The following is a 15,758-nucleotide window of genomic DNA, read 5'->3' as shown; positions in this document are numbered from 1 at the left end:
TCATGATCTCATCACCCCAAAAAGTATTTAAGGCAGAAATTAGTTGGTGTCCATGATTCTGGATTCTTTCATAAATTTAATAAGTTTTAGCAACATTAGGAGTTAATGGAAAAAAAATCATTTCAGGGCCTCAAATTCTTTTTACTTTGTCTTTGATTTACATGCCCGGCCTGCTTGCTTGGGTTTCTGTTTGATGTGAAAATGTTATTTTTAACTTTGATTTTTGTCTCTTCCATCACTTGGTCCATCCAAAAATACATTTTGTCTCCATCATAGCTTGTCTAGGCAGGGAACATTGCTCCTTTAGTGCAGTATTTACATAAATCAATAACTTTAAAAAAAAAAAATCAGTATTGTTAAAAATAATATATAGTACTGTATTACTATTTTAAAGGTAACCTGTGCTTCAAGTTCCAGCAGTGGCTTACAGAGATAAAACCTTGTCCATAACAGCCAGATTTACAACGGAGATCTACTTCACAACAATCAGTCAGATGAGATCTGCATATGAGAAAATACAGGCAGTAAGTGAGACGCAACAAAAGTATGGAAGTATGGGAAGTACATGTCTTCTTCTTCAACTAAAAAGGTATCCTTAATAATATTTTAACATACTGTTGGCTGCAGTACTGTTGTGGTAGATGTGTTGTGTGAGCTTTGCTCATCAATGGTCTAGTTAATTAAGTTATACAGTAGTTAAAATGGCCAACTCCTTTCTGTACTGTTATGCCAAACACAAGGAACAACACGATAATGGAATGGAGGTGACCAGTATAACAGATGTTGGAAAACTAACCAGATTCGTTAACAAAAAGTCCTTTCAAACTAAAAATCATAGACTTTTTCCAAAACACTAAAAAGTCTACTATCGAGAAAAGAACCCTAAATATTGACCACAACTACAACTAGTTTTTCTTAATGTTAAGTGGTTGTTTGGCCTTGGGAACCCTGCAGATTTTGTTTTTTTCTCTCCATCTTATCTGGAGTATTTGTTGTTTTTTTTTCCTCCCATCTCCAGGCCTTTAATGACCTCTTAGGCACAGCCACCAGTAGTGTGTCTGTTTAAGGAGAGAGTGCCAACCTTGTCGAGTGGTTTACTTACCTCGGCAGTGACATTCATGTCTCTAGTGACTCTTCTTATGAAGACAGTAGATGGATTGGGAGAGCATGGGGGGTAATGAGGTCACTGGAAACGGGTATGTGGCATTCCTGATATCTATGCAAAAGGATGAAGGTTCAAGTCTTTAGAGTCCTGGGGCCTCATGAATAACGCCGTGCATAGAATTTGCACTATAACATGACGTAAACACAAAAGCGGAAATGTACTTACAGTGCATCCGGAAAGTATTCACAGCGCATCACTTTTTCCACATTTTGTTATGTTACAGCCTTATTCCAAAATGGATTAAATTCATTTTTTTCCCACAGAATTTTACACACAACACCCCATAATGACAACGTGAAAAAAGTTTACTTGAGATTTTTGCAAATGTATTAAAAAAAAAATAATTGAGAAAGCACATGTACATAAGTATTCACCGCCTTTGCCAAGAAGCTCAAAATTGAGCTCAGGTGCATCCTGTTTCTGCTGATCATCCTTGAGATGTTTCTGCAGCTTAATTGGAGTTCACCTGGTAAATTCAGTTGATTGGACATGAATTGGAAAGACACACACCTGTCAATATAAGGTCCCACAGTTGACAGTTCATGTCAGAGCACAAACCAAGCATGAAGTCAAAGGAATTGTCTGTAGACCTCTGAGACAGGATTGTCTCGAGGCACAAATCTGGAAAATTTCTGCTGCTTTGAAGGTCCCAATGAGCACAGTAGCCTCCATCATCCGTAAGTGGAAAACCACCAGGATTCTTCCTAGAGCTGGCTGGCCATCTAAACTGAGCGATCGTGGAAGAAGGGCCTTAGTCAGGGTGGTGACCAAGAACCCGATGGTCACTCTGTCAGAGCTCCAGAGGTCCTCTGTGGAGAGAGGAGAACCTTCCAGAAGGACAACCATCTCTGCAGCAATCCACCAATCTGGCCTGTATGGTAGAGTGGCCAGACGGAAGCCACTCCTTAGTAAAAGGCACATGGCAGCCCGCCTGGTGTTTGCCAAAAGGCACCTGAGGAACTCTCAGACCATGAGAAACAAAATAGGATAAAAGAATAGTGGATGGACTGGGGGTTGGGGGGTTCTGAAAAAAATAACCCACGTATGAGAGGGGGAAGTGCTCCACTGGTTTGACCCCAGGCTGGGACTTGTAATTTTGAAGGGTGGCCCTGACGAGGTCCTTGGGTGCTACCAGGTGCTGTGGGGAATACACTTCCCTAGTTTGGAAGTCTTCCTGTAGGAGAGAAAAACTAAAGGACATTGTATGGTTGTGCAGGAATAGTTGGCATTCGCAGCAGGGAGTTGAGTAGAACTCTTGGAAAGTAGATTTCACATCCAAACTTTAATATGCAGATACAGATGTCCAATATGTGCGGCCTACAATAAAATTTAAAAGTAAAACTATTATTAATTCTCAAATAAAACACAAATATTATTAATTGCAAAAATTGCTGAAATTGGTCACTAGATAGTTACTTAAGGTTCTATTGAGAAGCATTTTACAGGGTTAATGAAATTACAAGCTTAATAATTATAAAACTTATTAATATATTAATATTCTTAGTTAATAGTGCCTTATAAGTTTATATAGGAGGGAAACAGGAAGGGGTGGGATCTCAGGTGGAAGTGAGGTTTGCAGGAGGGCATGACAAAGAGGTGGAAGTAGGTGGAGCTTTAATTGGCTTTTCCTTCCGGTGGTCTGTGGAAGAGGGAAAAAGGTTTTAGTGCCGCTCATCAACCCCGGGCTCTGTATTACTCCCAGTTATGCCCTTAGACTGCCTCCCAAGCACACGTGTGTGACACCAGAAACGCAGATGACCAAGAAATGCAATATATTGACCTTATATTCTGCCGCAATGACAACCTCAATGCTGCGCACCTCTTGATTACTCTGATGGTGCCCTTGGAAAAACAAGCTAGTGCCAGAAAAACACTCAAATTATTTGCAACTGCTAAAAGAGAATATCAGCTAAAAAAAAATGGCAGAAATGGATTCTGTCCACTACTGCTAACAACACGGAATATGCCTGTGCCTTTTTATATTCATTTGTAACCGCGCCATGGATATCTTTTGACTTATGCTAATACTTTACCTTATCAGACCTGTCATTCTGAAACCCGTTATTTAACTGTGTTGTTTCACAGCTGCAGGATCATATAAACCTCATGCCTTTTGGGATGTGCAGCACTCAGAGAGGAAGAAATGCACAAAAAGTACATTTTCACCTTGTTACATGTAGCATGCTGGGGTGAAGAGAATGCTTTTTAAATCTTGGTTTCCTTCTAAAAGGTTCAGCCTTATAAATGGATAATGTGGACATATTTATCATTTGTATTTTATATATTACACTGCAAGCACCATAACATATAAAAAAATGAAATGAATGTTGGAGTTACTGTAATTGGCAGCAAAAGGTAAAATATAGCACAGCAGGGTCATGCTCAGTATATTAGGTACAAAGAACATAACAACTTCTTTTCTAACATCCTTCAGATTTTAAAGTGGTGATTGATATAAGAGAGGGGCTCAGGGGTGAGAGTGTGAGAGCACATTGAGCATCATTAATGCATGTACATAACAGTGTAAGAGAAATCTCATGCCAGGAGAGCAGATCTACAATTTAACAGAAAAAAGAAATGCCATCCATGTATGCTCTAAACCCATAAATTTCATAACAAATATGGTGCTATCTAGAGCCTGTCTTTAAGTGTATGACTTGACCTTGACTTAGTGAAACGTATGACTTCTTTAGGGTCACCAAATATGTATATCTTTGGCTATTTCCTCCCCCACACTATGCGACTCTTCAATTCCACCCGGGGGAGTAAATGCGAACATTAATTTTATTTTAATTCTTTTCATTTTTATTATTATTTAATTTAATATTGTTTCTTTGTATCAGTATACTGCTGCTGGATTATGTGAATTTCCCCTTGGGATTAATAAAGTATCTATCTATCTATCTATCTATCTATCTATCTATCTATCTATCTATCTATCTATCTATCTATCTATCTATCTATCTATCTATCTATCTATTTATTTGAGGGAAACTGAAACACCAAGAGAAAATGAATGTGGACACAGAAAGAGCTCCTCATAAACAAACTCTTGGCTCAGAATGTCAGCAGAATCATTACGTAAGACAGTAGAATCTAAGATTGACCAACAGAATAATGAATACATTTAAAGTCTTAGATGTTAAAAGTAAAAATATTAGGAACGATTAGCCAATCGAGGCAAAAACTTAAAAGTCACACTGACAAATATTTGAGCAATATAAGTACCTTGTGGGGACTAATTTAAGAGTGCACGGCTCTTCTGCTTCCAAATGGTGACAAAATGGCAGTGGCTATTCAAACAAAAATGTCTTACCAGGATAATGGTAGTACTAGGGTGTTGTACTGTGTTAGCCATTATGGATGTAGTGAGGAGTCATGCAAAATGACACCTTTTATTGGCTAACTACTGTAAAAAGATTACAATATGCAAGCTTTCGAAGCAACTTAGGCCCTTCTTCAGGCAAGATCCTTCCAACTCAGCTACTTAATTAGAAAGAAATTCTTGCCAATAACAGATCTTATTTAATTTCACAGCTTGTAAATGTTTTAACTCTGCAATGTTATTCTTATGTCAAGGATTTTGACAATTTAGCATCACCAATGCACCTAACCTGCATGTCTTTGGACTGTGGGAGGAAACCCACGCAGACACGGGGAGAGCATGCAAACTCCACGCAGGGATGACCTGGGAAGTGAACCCAGGTCTCCTTACTGCGAGGCAGCAGCACTACCCACTGTGTCACAGTGCCGCCCTTCAGGCAAGATGTAATACAGAAACTGGAAGAAGAGGCCTAAGTTTACTCAAAACCTTGCATATTGTAATCTTTTTAGTCAGCCAATAAAAGGTGTCATTTTGCTTGACCTACAGATATCAAAACTACATTATCATATTACATATTGTGACATGCAGGCAGTCACTTTGTAAAGTTTGTCTGAAGGAATGGAAGGACTAGAAGGAGAGGTTTCTAAATGTAAGAGACAGACAAACCTCTTAGGGAGTGAGTGACATTGGTAAGGCTTAAGAGGGGGCAGAAGTGCAGGGGTGAAATGTTTTGGGAGTGAGGAGACTAAAGGTGAGAGATGGTGGTGACTAGTGAAGTGGACGAATATGTAAAGCAGAATTTCTCAACCTTTAAGTATTTGCGACCCGAGTTTTCATAACAGTTTTAATCGTGCCCCCCCTTAATATTTTTTTGAAATGTAGGTGCATATTTTATTATACCTACTTAACTTTTATCTACATTTATCTAACTCTATATTTATTGTTCTATTATCAGAATGTAGTTTACGTTAATTTGTTTTTGTTTCAACAGATTTTTTTTCATATTTTTGATTCTTGTTTTCTTTTTTTCACATCTTCGCGCCCCCCTTTTTGTTACTTCGCGCCCACCTAGGGGGGCCTGCCCCACAGGTTGAGAACCACTAATGTAAAGTAGTCAAGATAGGAAAGCTATAGAGCCTGCCAAGTGTTTAAGGATTTGGAGGTGTGTTTTATAATTCAAAATAGTGGAGCTAACCATAGCACTCCATTTTTACGGAACCAAGCTGAGCAATAAATGGGAAGAGGCGCCGATAGCGGTTGAGTTCTCCTGTTCTTATTTATATGGGTCGCTACAATACGTATGTATGTGATACAGTATCTCCTTTGTATTATTTGGCAGATACTGTATCACATATCTATGAGCTGCTTCTCAAACTGAGTGGATGTGGCGGATGTTTGCTGACTGGCCGACCAACCACAAACATTACCTGGTAGGTAACCACCAAAATAATCAAATTGTGATTCAGAACTAAGATTGTAATATGTATTATGTACAATTATTAGGCAATGCTTTCAGTTATTTTAGTTTATACATTTCAAATTGTTTTTCATATCGGCCAAAGTCTGATGAGGAGAAGAAAGCTATATACGGATATAAGGAATGAATCCTGTTTCCTGATGTGATGTTTTAATATTAAGGCACACAGTGGGCAGCATAAAGGACAAAGTAAGTGAAACAGAAGGAGATGAAAAGACCCAGATCAGCTAGTCAAGGGCAGTATTTATCCAAATGAGGAACATCCAGAGCTCCAAAGAGTTTGGCTGAGCCACTAAGGCCATTCTGAGGAAAACCAAGATCTTCATCAATTAATGCCTGCACTGTATCCTGCGGATTCACTGCCTGGAGATCATCAGCAATGCAAAGCTGTGGCAGAGAAACCGGCAGATCTCCATAGAGGAGGAGACCCTCAGCAGAAGGTGAGGGTAGCCTTGTCACACTCTGAAAAAGCCAGGCACCAACATCACCAGACAGGCCCTAACTTGAAACCCCAAAGAGAAGTGTAAGTGAGGATGCATATATCTAAGAGCTGAACTTGGGATAAGGGAAGGTAGTTGCAGCCACATAGGATAGGAGATTCTGGCGAATGGTCCACATTGGCCTATGCTCAAGGATTGGTGAAGGACCTAAGTAAGTAAGTGACTTTTCATAAAGAAGATGTGCATCAAGAATATATCTTCATATACAGCTGGTTGTCATCAGTGTACTAATGCACCATAATGCAATACAATACAATTTATTTTTATATAGCCCAAAATCACAAAAGAAGTGGTGCAATGGACTTTAACAGACCCTGCCTTTTGATAGCTCCCTAGCCTTGACTTTCTAACAAGACAATGAAAAACTCCCAAAAAACCCTTGTAGGGAAAAAAATGGAAGAAACCTTAGGCAAAGCAGATCAAAGAGAGACCCCTTTCCAGGTAGGTTGGGTGTGCAGTGGGTATCAAAAAAAAAAGGGGGGGGGTGTAAATACAATACAATACACAGAACAGAACACAAGAATCCTCAATACAGTATAAGAATGCAGTAGAAATATTACAAGTACAGAGCAGTATTCAACAGTAGATGATATCACATAATACGATTTGGATTTGTTCAGAGTCCTGGAGACCTTGGCCATCAAGCTGCCTCCCCTTATTGGCCATTCCACAGCTGAGTCAGCCAATCCAAAGAAAGGATCCCTCTACCTGATGAGTCCTGCAATCTTCCATCATAATATACACTGAAGAAGAGTAATCTTAGTACCACCTTGAGAGGGTGCACAGAGTCTGAACTGCCGAGACAAACACAACTGAATGTGATTCTTTCAGGAGAGCAAAATTCAGTAAGTACAGCAAGTTTTGATATTTCAGAAGGTGCTGTGGCCAACAGTATTGAAGGTCAGAGTGAAGCCAAAGAGAAACAAGGCAAAGTGAAATCTATCATCATTATTAAAAATAAAGTCTTTCATTGTAGTGGGTTTGCAATATCATATGGAGTTATTCATTCAAATGATTTGTAGGGCAAGGTGCTGATTAAAGTGAAAGTAAAGAAGTGAATTGTACGGTTATACACATGAAAGCAAAATTTGAAATGATGCAAAAGTGAATGTGCAATTTCTATTATAGGAAGAGCCCTTGCAAGTTTGAGGGAACAAGAGCTCTGCCAGAATGAAGGAAGAAGCAATGCTTGGATGAATGGAGTAAACTCAGAGCAGCATGGAAAGACTGGAAGGTGAAAGATACAAAAGAAGGTGTGGCAGAGACCTTCAAGTAGAGTATTCACCTTAATGTTGAAGCTTCGGTGGGTTTCTTTTTTTTTTTCACTTTTCTGTTTTTTGAATTAAAAAGCATCCCTCCATCTCACTATGCATCCAAGTCTGCATATTGCAGGTCAGGGTAATGGGGATGAGGGCCATCTCTGCAGCATAAGCCTCATTGGCCATGAGGCATAAAGCAGTAATAGATGGGTTAAAGAACACTCATGCAAACACTCACACTTATTCTCAAAATATTTAATCAACTAATATGCGAGTGTTTGTTTAAAGAAAAGGCGGAAAAATTTAGTACCGAGAAAAAAAGGGTACATATATGCTTGGGAGAATATGCATTCTACACCCAGTGTCTAAGATGGCACTTGAACTTCTAGAACTGTCAGGCAACAGCAATAACTACTGTCCTACCTCACCACCCTGAAATAAAAACATGACATTTAGTGTTTTCAATGAGTTACTATTTCTATAAACAGTGAATTCAGATAATATTCAAGCCCTTCGTTATTGTGTTGGAGATTTCATTTTTACCTGATAAATTTGCCATTTTTGTCCATCAATCTACACTCAATATCCCATAATAATAAACTGAAAACATTTCTTCAGAAAGGTTTGCAAATTTATTAAAAATCAAAAACTGAAATTTCTCATTCAAAGGCATTTTCAGACCCTTAATTCAGTACTTTGTAAAAGCCCCTTTTCCAGCCAGCTTCGAATCTTTTAGGGTATGTCTCTATATGGTTTAGATCTGGGCTTTGGGTGGGCGACACAAGGACCGTCTGAGACTTGTCCTGAAGCCACTCCATAGTTGTTTTGTTTAATTCTTCAGGTTGCTGTCGTAATGAAAGGTGAACTATCACCCCAGTCTGGGGTCATGTGCACTTTGCAGAAGGTTTTCTTTAAAGACCTCTGTCTTTGTCAGACACAGTTCTTGGAGTTTTGACCTTTAGTGATCTATTTTTGCCTCATCAGACCAAACGATACTTTCCCACATGCTTTCAGAGTCCTTTAAACTCTTGTGTGTCTTTTACCCAGGAATAGCTTGTGTCTAGAGACTCTACTATAAACACCTGATAGGTGGAGTGGTGCTGAGATGGTCATTCTTCCAATAGGTTCTCCGATTTCAGTAGTGGACTTCAGACCTAATGTTAGAGTGCCCTTTGGGTTCTTGGTTCTGCGACCAAGGCCCTTCATTGCTATTTACTCAGTTTGGTCAGATGGCCAACTCTAATAAGATGGTGGTCCCAAACTTCTTCCATTTTCACAATTATTGAGGTGACTGTGCTCCAAAGTTTTAGAAATGCTTGTATGCCTTTGCCCTGATCTACAGGGAGTTCCTTTGATGTCATGGCTTGTTTTTTGTTCTGACATGCAGTGTGAATTGTGGAATTCTTCGATACACAGGTGTTTGTCTTTCTCAACCTGTCCTGTTACACTTGTTCGAAACATTTCCTAGACTGATGTTACTCGATTAGACCTCCTTTGTAAGTCACATTGGATAAAAGCAAAGGTGATCAACATCGGCCCTGGAGGGCTGCAGTAGTTGCATGTTTTTGTTCCAACCCAGCTACTTAATAAGAAAGAAATTCTTGCCAATAACAGATCTTATTTAATTTCACAGCTTGTTAATGTTTTAACTCTGCAATGTTATTCTTATGTCAAGGATTTTGTTTTCCTTTCCAAGAATATCATTCAAATGAATTGAAGCCTAACACAAATTTTCGTGTCCTTCACATTTTTCTCTTCAGTTTCCTTCTGAGTATTTTATTAAACCAAATAGTTCACAATGAAAACACAGAGGTTTAAATGGAAACAAGCTAGGTAGGGAACTGCTGGTAATTATGGAGGACTATTTCGGACAAAATTAAATAAATAAATAAATGTGCAAATAAATAAAAGTACTGTGAAATGAGAGCATAAATAAATAAATGTATCATGAAAGGAAGCCTTAATAAATAAATGTATCATGAAATGAGAGCATAAATAAATAAATGTGTCACAAAATATGTTTTTCGTTGCTTATTTATTTATTTCATTTTGTCCGTAACATTCCTGCAAACCGTCATGAAATACGGCTTGAAATAAAACTGTCACTTTCACTAGTCAAAGTTGAGAGGGTGGGCTCTAAAACGTCCTCTAGCTACTGATTGGTGAATCGATAGCACAAGAATTAATTAGAAAAATGCTTACTACTGCTGATGAAATTGATTCTGCCGAAGATATTACGTATTTCAGAGAGAAAATTGAAGATTTATCTGAAGAAATTACAACGTTGGCGGCCCTTTTAGACTCCGATATAGATGAAACTATTTTTGAAGTTATCGAAGAACAGGTGGAACGAACTCTATTACACTCCAGTTCAGGTGATGCAGTACCCTGTTCTGGACGTCCATCCTTTGACATTCCAGCTGAGTCAATAGAACAACTGAACAACTTTACCACTGATAAGAGCTGTACAGTTGTTTGAAAAAGTAGCTGCAAATATGCACCTGACTTTATACTCGTAAAACAAGGGTCAAATACTCAGTTCAAAATATTAGTTGGAGCTGCTTTGGGCATTCCATGTCAAAGTACCTAAACTAATACAGCCATTGCAGTTTACCGTATATCAAACTGGCTCATTTGCCTTGTGATCGTCTTCTCCGATACACCATATAGATCTGTAATCGGTCGTACTTTAAAACCGCATAACAGAAGGTGTTCTATTGACTCAGCTGGAATGTCAAAGGATGGACATCCAGAACAGAGTACTGCATCACCTGAACTGGAGTGTAATAGAGTTCGTTCCACCTGTTCTTCGATAACTTCAAAAATAGTTTCATCTATATCGGAGTCTAAAAGGGCCGCCAACATTGTAATTTCTTCCGATAAATCTTCAATTCTCTCACTGAAATACATAATATCTTCGGCAGAATCCATTTCATCGGCAGTAGTAAGCATTTTTCTAATTAATTCTTGTGCTATCGATTCACCAATCAGTAACTAGAGGGTGTGTTAGAGCCCACCCTCTCAACTTTGACGAGTGAAAGTGACAGTTTTATTTCAAGCCGTATTTCATGACGGTTTGCAGGAATGTTACGGACAAAATGAAATAAATAAATAAGCAACGAAAAACATATTTTGTGACACATTTATTTATTTATGCTCTCATTTCATGACATATTTATTTATTTAGGCTCTCATTTCATGACACATTTTTTTATTTATGCTCACATTTCACAGTACTTTTATTTATTTACGCATTTATTTATTTATTTAATTTTGTCCGAAATATTCCTCCATAGGTAACTGTTAATAAGGAGCAATTAAAAACAGTGAATGGGTAAAAATGCAAATGAATCCAGTTAAATTTAAATCTACAACACAATAATATGAGCAGAAAGTGAAGCGTTCTGAATACTTTTGGAATCCACTCAAAGTAAAATGCATATGAAACATTTATTTAAAATGTACAAAATTGATCTGATAAGTGTTCTATTTGTAATTGACATTTAAATTTTTTTTTTTTTTAATATCTTCCAGACTAGATACAGCCATTTGTTTCGATGCCTGACAGGTCTGTATGCTTTGTTATTGTTAAGCATCTAACAGTTTGCTCATCAAAAAAGTGTGTTAGAATAACAATAGAAAGATCTGAAGTTTACAAACTCATTGGGGGATATCGCCCCCACAGGCATGTCTTTTTTTAACCTAATTTAAAAGAGTGGTTGAAGAATTGACAGAAAATTCGGAATTTAATGACATTTCCCTATAGGGTAATAGCAGTTGTCTGCTTTCTTTGATTCTAATGAAACCCCTGAGATTTAGTCTCATTACCACCATCCCACCCTACGCTGTGATTTTTATTTCTTTTCATAAATTAGGACTAGTTTATTAATTTAGAATATTTTTCAAAGTTTTAGTAGCTTTTTTATATCTTAAACATTAATAAAGTAAATTGTGTCATTTTAGTTTGAATTAGGATAGCAAAAATGATGGAAGCTATACTGAGAGCAGAATTTAGCACACATACTATAATACAGTATTTAATTTGCATTTTGGTATACATTTTTATAATTATACTTCCTTATATTATGATTTTGTGACATATTAGTTACAATATAAGTTACTTATAGCACAGCTGCTACCCTCATGTAGGCTATTACAAGAATTCACACTTATTATTAGTATAGGCAGCTGCCTTTTACAGAAGCCATCCTTCTTTATTCTCCTTCTTTTTGTTTTTCAAGTTATTTTACTACTTTCTAGTTTAAATTAATGTCAAGACTAGACTCAATTTGGCCTCTGATGGAAGTGACTAGAAACTGTGTAAATAGATTTTAAATTTACCAGTGAACTGCTGCATTCACTGCACACCCAAGTGCCAGCTTGCCTCAACTCTACGTTTGGACAAGCTGCGAACTCGGGTGAAGTCACAGGGAAAGTGATCAGCCTCTGAAGGCTTTCTTACGTCTGCAACACCTAGTAACATATACATTAGGAAACTAAATGTGGGGAGTATTAAATATTCATGTACTCAACTGCTAGCACTGCAATCATGAGCACCTAAGCAGTTCTTCCAATGGAGTTGTTTGTCCGATGACAGAGCTGCAACAAAATGAAAAGCATGTCAGAAACGATTGAGAACAATTTGTGTGCCATCCATTTTAACAGGCAGAGATGTTTGCTCTCATCGAGCGTTCAGTCGCTGCTGCATTTTGTGTATTACAGAGAGTGGGCTGAAACCCGATATACCTGACACTGATTAAATACTGGATGGATTTCAGCATCTGTGGATCTGTGGGGTCTGCATAAAAGCAGAAGGGATTCTGTGACGATGCGGGTTTTGCTCCATGCTCCTACCACTCTTCTGGGAGCCTCTCAACCCAACAACTTCAGTAATGTAACTGGATGAGCTGGACAATGAGGACACCAAACAAAGCAAAGGGAAGGTGCAAAGTACAAACAGTGCTTTTATTAAAAACAGTCAAAACCAAAAAGTGTTCAAATAAAGTGCAGTGCTTCCAAATTATCCTTAAATAAATAATCCATTAAAAACAGGTTGAAATTTTGGATGTTAAAATCCATCCATCCATCCATTTTCCAACCCGCTGAATCCGAACACAGGGTCACGGGGGTCTGCTGGAGCCAATCCCAGCCAACACAGGGCACAAGGCAGGAACAAATCCTGGGCAGGGTGCCTACCCACCGCAGGACACACACAAACCCACCCACCACACACTAGGGCCAATTTAGAATCAACCTAACCTGCATGTCTTTGGACTGTGGGAGGAAACCGGAGCGCCCAGAGGAAACTCACGCAGACACGGGGAGGACATGCAAACTCCACGCAGGGAGGACCTGGGAAGCAAACCCGGGTCTCCTAACTGCGAGGCAGCAGCGCTACCACTGCGCCACTATGCCGCCCGGAGGTTAAAATCCCAATAAATAAATCCCTTTAAAACAAGGTTAAAAACAAAGGCAGGAAAAAAAAAAGTGCCTTATTTAGCTGACATCTCCCCTGCTTCTCCCATCCGGGCTATGCACCAGCGGAGTCGCCCTATCTGTAGCCGACCTTCTGCTACTTGTCTGGTAGCTTTTCCTCCAGACTGAGACTCCAGTTCCCCAGTGACCAGGGTGCTCACGCTCCTCCAACTCCCATTGCCTTCCATGGCCTTATGTGGCAAAGCCATCCTTGATCATGGTTACTCTTGCTCCTCAGCAGGAGTGACCTAATCCATCTGCCCATGAGTGCCGGCCAAACACCCTACTAGGGCTCACTTCCCAGCTGCCTGTCATTATTACAGTGAGTCTGCTCTCACTCGCTCGCTCGCTGCTGCACTGGCTTCTTCGCCTCCTGCCTTCTTCTCTTCCTCTCCATCCTTCTTTTTTATCTCCCCCCTTTCTGCACTCGCACTTCTCCTATTTATAATGGGGACATGGCACAGGTGCAGCAATTAGCAGCTCCTGGCATCAATTATGGGCATGGGTGATCCAACACCTGTGCACTTCAGTGCAGAAACAGCAAAGCTCCGGCCGCACTACTACACCCCCCTCTTTAAGCCGCGAGTGTGGCGATTATTTATTTAAAACTGGCCTTTCCTTCTGAGCTGCGGACCCGCTATATCACAGATTCTATTTATTTTTGGGAATGAGGAATGGTGTAAAAGGGATCATATTACAGTTAAAAGTATTGTTTATAATCCAGACCTAGAAGTGCTGGCTGTTGGAATTCATCCATGTGATCTACCAAGGAAGATAGGTACATCATCCTTATTAATGTTTACATTTCCTCCTCAGCAAATGGGGACCCAGCAACAAAATCGACTTGCTCTATTACTAACACCCTAATTAAGAATTATAAAATATTCACTGGCTTAAACATAAAAATTGCAATTCACTGCCGAACTGAATAGTTATAGTGTTATAGTAAGGGTAACATTATGTAATATTACATTCCTACACCCGCTTAATCCATTTTTGAGGGTTACAGGGGACTGACAAAACTCAACTCTCAACAAAGCATCAATCCATTGTATGGCATAAACATAAAAGTCTACTTTAAAAAGATTTTCACAAAAACAGAATTAAAGTACAAGCAGTTGCCAAGTTTAATTCAGACAATTAATATAAAAATATCTAAGAATAATTTGTGATAAAAAGAAAATGTTGTGCACCATTTTCTCCATTTTTTATTGACTGTAGCATATTGAGCAACAAAGCATTTCAAAACAAGACAGCAGTTTGTGTAAAATAAATGAATTTAATTCCCATGATCCTGAATTTTTTACTTGAATGCCAAACACATAAACAAAAAATGATTATTCTCTAGTGTTCAATATATATTTGGGTGGTGTAGCAAGGGATAGAGAAGGAGGAAAAGACATCCACAGAACCAAAAATCCTAATCAACAGAGAAGACAAAACAAAGTCTTGGGACACACCAAGATGAAAGTCAAAAATGTCAGTATATTATTCATCTTTTGGAATTGCTGCCTTAGCGTGGTGCAGAGGTTTGTGAGTTCCAATAATCCTAGGAGATATGTTGTACAGGGCATTTGCCCCTGGTGGGTCACCCATGGCAAACTGGTCCAAGATGAGAGATCAGACGATGAGCATTACATATGACTATTACGGAAAGAAGCAACAAGTATCCAGTAACTTCAGCTTGAAAAGAGAAACCAGGGCCCCCATCCAGGAGCCAGGCCTGGGAGAACAGCTCATTGGCAAGCACCTTGTGGTTAGGTTGTTATTCATGAAACGCCGCCGGACACAGCCTAGATGTAGCATGGGTTCATCCTACAGTGGGACCATCACCTGTAGTAAGAGCCGTATGGGCCGGTGCATTGTGGCTTGTGTGGCAGTCAAAGGCAAAGGTCTTGGATGACCGACCCCTAGCTTCTGAAACTGACACTATGGACATGGAATGTGACGTCTGTGGCTGGGAAGGAACCTTGAGATAGAGTGGAAGGTAGAGAGGTACTGTCCAAATATACAAATAGTCAGGCTCTCTCAAAACACAGTTTGGCCTTTGGATCTTTGGAACCAAACTCCTGGAAAGGGGCTGGACTCTATTTCACTCTGAAGTGGCCCAGGGTGAGAGGTACCAGGTGGGTGTGAACTTATTTATAGGGCCTCGGCTTGGCATGTGGAGAGTTTAGCTAGTGGACTAGAGGGAAGGGCTCTGACAATAGTCTATATCTGTTTGCTGATGGTTGGGTAAAGGGTATTCGGGTCTTATTGGTGACTTCGGGGGCAGTTCAGGAAGGTGCTCCCACTGAGGACTCTCTCATTTTAATGGGGAACTCTAATGCTCATGTGGGCAACGACAGTGAAACCTGGAAGGGGTGTGATTGGGAGGAATCAATCTGAACTTGGGGGGTGCTTTGTTTTTGGACTTCGGTTGTAGTCACAGTTTGTTCATAACAAATATCATGTTTGAGCATAAGGGTGTTCATAAGTCACTTGGCTCAAAGGCATCCTAGGCTGTAGGTCAATGATTGACTTTGTAATCGTATAATCAGATCTGTGACCATATGTC

Source organism: Polypterus senegalus, chromosome 2 (assembly GCF_016835505.1).
Source record: "Polypterus senegalus isolate Bchr_013 chromosome 2, ASM1683550v1, whole genome shotgun sequence".
In the NCBI taxonomy this organism is placed as follows: domain Eukaryota; kingdom Metazoa; phylum Chordata; class Cladistia; order Polypteriformes; family Polypteridae; genus Polypterus; species Polypterus senegalus.
This window is presented reverse-complemented; position numbering follows the sequence as displayed.